Source organism: Mchenga conophoros, linkage group LG6, assembly GCF_057382185.1.
Source record: "Mchenga conophoros isolate Kocher_MC1m ecotype Shallow Benthic linkage group LG6, M_conophoros_male_GT1.1, whole genome shotgun sequence".
Lineage (NCBI taxonomy): Eukaryota > Metazoa > Chordata > Actinopteri > Cichliformes > Cichlidae > Mchenga > Mchenga conophoros.
The window spans coordinates 42,615,355-42,621,301 of NC_140531.1; positions in this window are offsets into that span (position 1 = coordinate 42,615,355).

Here is a 5,947-nt window from a genome sequence, read left to right on the forward strand (position 1 = left end):
ATGCATCAAAGCAGGTGGAGCCGCTGCAGGCGATTCCGACTAACCTTAATCTGCCTCTGAAGACATCGCAGACGTCACTTCATCTTTTTGCCTCAGAGCAAATAGAAGGAGACCGACCGGTCGTAGCCGGAGGGCTTCCATTCCCCAAACCTGTCAAAAGGCATTTTCCTAAATTAGAACAATACTATTATTAATTTACAGAGCTGGATCTGCCGTACTCCTGAGGGTTTCGCTTAAAAGGTTGTTAATATGAAATAAAAGCTCTTCTGTCGTCTGCATCCTCCAAACATTCGACCACAAGGCAGGATTATTTTTTGTGGCTAAACACAAATCAGCCACGACTACTGGAGCTCATAGCACCAGGTGCTGTTTCACTACCTGCTTGGGGTTCCAAGTGAGCCGAGGGGATCCCGAAATGTGACGCCAACAGACTGAAGGCCACCGATTGGCTGTAAGTGGCGCCACTTGAAGAGTCCTTCGAGCATCTCATTCATGAAAACCAAAACGGATGGGACACCTGGGAATCTCATGAAAAGCCACAGACATAGCAGCAGGGGCATCGTCGCCTCCATGTCCACCTTTGTTGTAGCGTTTGTGTCGCATAATTACATCACGGGATGCTCAGCCCTGTTGCCATAACGATGAGTACCATTAGGTGGGACGCGATTTTAATGGCAAACCAGTCGAATCAAGTTGAGCCGTGGTGAGTCGATACTTTTTTTTTTTTTAAATATTTTTATTGAGAGACAAGTGTACAGTAGTTTACAATGACAACACAATCTGTTCCCCTCACATATTTTTTAGTTTTTCTTACATGAACAGACACAATAACACACACACAGGCACATCTACACACACGCTTAAGTAAACAAACAAAACCAAACCTAATAAGAAACCCAAAACAAACACAAACCCCAAAAGGGGGAAAAAAAGACATGATATTAATCAGCTGGTAGAGCGTTTAATGACTTGCAATAGTCCACGAAGGGGCCCCAGATAGAATAAAATTCTCTGTATTTGCCCTTCGCCACAAGGCCTATCTTTTGCAATTTAAGAGATGACATCACATCTCTAAACCAAAAAGAAACTGAAGGTGGCTTTGAAGATTTCCAAAGGAGTAAGATGCAACGTCTAGCCAAAAGTGATGTAAAGGCTAATATTTTGAAGTGTGTAGGGTCGGTTAGACCAGTGTTGACTGGAAGCCCAAAAACAGCTAGAAAAGGGTCCATGCAGATTTGGGTCCCAAGAGCTTTGGAAAGAATAACTGAATACTGACTCCAGAAGCCATGGAGTCTTGGGCACAGAAAGAACATATGGCCTAGGTCACATGGGGTGGCATGACATCTCTCACACTGATCCATCACTTGTGGGTAAATCTCAGACAGACGAGACTTTGAATAGTAAACCCTGTACAACACCTTGAACTGGATGAGTTGTAACCTGGCACAGGACGTACTATAACGGACATTGGATACTGCTTTCTCCCATTGCTGATCCGAAAAAATTACTCCTAACTCCCGCTCCCAAGCCCCCCTAATTTTAGCAACTGAATGGATATTTAAATCCATAAGTTGTTTATATATTAAAGATATAATTGACTTCTTATTGGGTTTAAGGGATAAGAATTCCTCCCACGGTTGGACATTTGGGAGAAGAGGGTAGGAGGGGAAGAGAGCAGAAGTGCAATGCCGTGCCTGAAAATAACGGAATAGATTGGTAGCCGGAAGATTTGTTTCTGAACACAGGTCTAAAAAAGTTAAGAAAGTGCCATCTTTATAGAGATCCTTAAATGTATTAATACCATGACGCTTCCACTGTACATAGGTACCATCAATGAGGCCAGGAGTAAACAGATGGTTCTGCGTGATGGGCATGTGTACTGACGCAGAGATGTACTTAAAATGACTCCTGAATTGTGACCAGACCCTTAGACTAGACTGTACCACGGGATTTTGGGTGAAATGAGAAGGCTTAAGTGGTAGTGGAGAGAACAATAAAGCTTCTAAGGATGAGGAAGTGCACGACAGGCGTTCCAGTTTGCACCACAGCAGGTCTTGAGATTCAAGCCAATGGGTCAATTTGTGAACATGAGAGGACCAATAGTAAAATAAAAAGTTAGGCAAGGCAAGACCACCATCAAATGTCAGTCTCTGTAATAATGATTTCCTCACCCTGGGGTGTTTCCCTCCCCACAAAAACGATGTAACTAGCTGGTCTAACTTTTTGAAAAAAGCTTTAGGTAAAAATATAGGAATACTCTGAAACAGAAATAACAATCGAGGCAAAATGTTCATCTTTACAGCATTGATCCGACCAATTAGGGACAAAGGTAGCGATTTCCATCTCTGAAAATCTGATTGAATTTGAGTCATTAAAGGGGAGAAATTGGAAGAGTATAGAGAAGACAAAGTACGAGTCACGTTAACTCCCAAATATTTAAAGCCAGCAGGGCTAAGTCTAAAAGGAATGTCAGATTGTTTAAGTGTAAGACTTAAAGAATTTATGGGGAAACATTCACTTTTAAGAAGATTTATTTTGTAACCTGACAGAGAGCCGAACTTGTTTAGTAGAGACACAATCGATGGTATGCTAGATAAGGGATCAGAAACATATAGAAGCAGGTCATCTGCATATAAAGACAATTTTACGTCAAGGCCTGACCGGGAAATACCACGAAAATGAGGAAGAGCCTTCAAAGCTATAGATAGGGGTTTAATTACAATAGCAAAAAGTAGGGGGGACAGGGGGCAACCCTGTCTCGTCCCGCGTGACAATGAGAAGTAGCCAGAGGAAACACCATTTGTATAGACACTGGCTTAGGGTGCCCTGTACAACAGTCGAATCCATGAAATGAATCTGTCCTTGAAACCAAATCTTTGCAAGACCGCAAAGAGAAAGCTCCACTCCACACGATCGAAAGCTTTCTCAGCATCAAGTGAGATAACTACTTCTGAATTAGTGGTCGAGTGTTGGGAGAGAATGACATTCAAAAGCGTGCGGACATTAAAGAACAGCTGGCGGCCTTTAATAAAGCCATTCTGTTCATCTGAAATAATAGTAGGAAGAACCTTTTCAAGGCGAATTGCTAAAATTTTAGCCAAGACTTTAACATCAACATTCAGCAGTGAAATAGGCCTATACGAGGTGCAAGACGTGGGATCCTTACCCTTCTTTAAGAGAACAGTAATTAGTGCTTGAGACAATGTAGGGGGCAATAGACCACGTTCAAAAGATTCATTATACACTGAAAGAAGTAGTGGGGCTAACTTGTCTATAAAAGTTTTTAAAAATTCAACTGAAAACCCGTCAGGTCCTGGTGCCTTACCATTGTGCATGGTCTTGATTGCATGCACAATTTCATCCAGCCTAAGAGGGGCATCTAATTGTTCAGCTATAACAGGATCGACAGTGGGCATTGTAAGACCGTTAAAAAAAGAATCCATCTCAGAGGCGTCAGCAGCAGATTCAGATTCATATAGGGAGGAATAGTACGTCTTAAACACCTCGTTTACTTCCTTTGAATCAGAGACCGAGTTGCCTGCCGCATCTTTAATCTGGGAAATTAATCGAGACGAGGCCTGACGTTTTAACTGATGGGCCAAAAGCCTTCTGGGCTTATCACCATGTTCATAATAAGTCGCACGCGCACGAAGTAAAAGACGTTCAGCATCTGCCGTAGAAAGTAAATCAAATTCAGTCTGCAAGTCAAGTCGTCTTTTATGCAAATCAGGAGTGGGACTGTCAACAACCTGTCTATCTATGTCACAAATTTGTGTAGTCAAAGTTTGAAGTTTGGCTTTGTGGCTTTTAGTGGAATGGGCAGAGAAAGAAATTATTTGCCCACGCACATATGCCTTAAGAGATTCCCAAAGCAATGACCTCGTAACAGTATTGCTGTCGTTAAACACCATAAATTCATCAATTGCGGATTTGATAAAGGTAACAAACCCCTCATCCGAAAGCAACAAAGAGTTAAATCTCCAGGGTGAGGAAAAAGAGGACCGGGCTATGAGCTTGATGTCAACGCTAAGTGGTGCGTGATCGGAAATGACAATAGGATGATATGTAGATGACAGTACTTTTGGAATAAGGGAACCGTCCACAAAAAAATAATCAATCCGCGAAAAGGACTGATGTACCTGAGAAAAGAAAGAGTACGCTCTGGCAGTAGGGTTAGAAAACCTCCAGGGATCTACAAAACCATTCTGAGACATAAACTCAGAAATAGACTTGGACATAGAGGATTGGGTCAGGGTCCGAGGATTCGAGCGATCTAAGGCAGGATCAATAACACAGTTTAGGTCACCACCCAATATCAAAAGATGAGTATCAAGGGAAGGGAGACTACTCAAAAGTGCATCTGTAAAACCTGGATTATCAAAATTTGGCGCATACACATTGACTAAGAGGACGGGTACATTGTACATGGTGCCTACAACAACCAAATATCTCCCGTTTTTGTCAGCTTTAATCTCAGAGGCTGTAAACTGTACCCTTCTGTTTATTAAGATCGCCACCCCCCTGGCTTTTGAATTAAACATTGAATGGAAAGTATGACCCACCCATGGGCACCTGAGCCTAAGATGATCCCGATCTCGCAAATGGGTCTCTTGCAAAAACATTACATCACTCTTTAAACGTTTAAGATGCGAGAATATTTTAGATCGTTTAATTGGGCTATTCATACCTTTGACATTCCAAGTTAAAAATCTAATACCACTATTGCCTAAGGACTGACCTGAAGTGCTGATCATTGCAGAAAGACAAAAGAGAAAATACTTATTTCTTCACCCCCAAAGAAAGAACAAGTGGGAAAAACACACTCACACAAACACACAACGCAAACCCACAACAACAAAAGTACAGCTTCAGAATAAAAATAATAATAACACGTCAAACACACCCACCCGCCTCCCCCCTGCACAGCAAAAGCCCCCATCCCCAAACGACGGAGACGGCAGTGCACGCTCCCACCCGGAGCAATCTGAACAAAAACGGTCCCGACTACGAAACGAACCGTGTCAAACCAAAGCTCCAACAGAGTCATTTCTCAATAGATTAAAAGGCACAAATAAAATAAAAATAACCCAATTATATTTTACTATTAGACAGGTAAAACAAAACAAGTGTTTGGCAGAGTAACAAACTTAGCTTACCACAATGATGTTTGGATTAGGATCATACGCTATTTCAAACAGACAAACATTGTCCTGCTATATCTTTTATCTTGTGGTTATTGTCTTAATATATTCCTTGGCCTCATCTGGCGAGACGAAGTCGCGCTGCATTCCTTGATAAGTGATCCGCAGTCTTGCCGGATAGAGGATCCCAAATCGGACTCCCTGGATGCCGCGAAGCTGGCGACGGACCTCATTGAAAGCCGCACGGGCCCGCGCTGTCTTAGCGGTGTGGTCGGGGAACACAGAAATGGTCATATTATTTATCTGCACTCTCTGCAGCTCCCTGGCCTTCTGGAGAATCCTAGCACAGTCCGCGTAATAGTGCAGCCTCACAACCACAGCACGGGGACGTTCACCGGTGTTAGGTTTGGGGGCCAAAGTTCGGTGGGCTCTGTCTACAAGCGGCTCCTTCCCAAGCTGAAATGCCTCCATCAACAGCACGGACACATCTGTAGCGGACAGGACGTTCTCCTCTGGCACACCAACAATGCGTATATTATTGCGGCGAGACCTGGACTCCAAATCCTCGCATTTATTCTCCAATTTGGCCAACTCCTTTGACATCGCATCAACTTTGGCTTGGAGGTGGACAATATCATCTGTACATGTGGAGAGAGACTGCTCCATCCCCGTAACCGTGCTCCTGAGGCCAGCGAATTCCTGCCGCATGGTAGTTATATCTGAGGAAAGGTCCGTTTTTAGTTGCTGTATGTCGGACCTGATAGACGTGAGATTCTCCGCAAACGCTGCCGTCAGTTCCTTTTTAA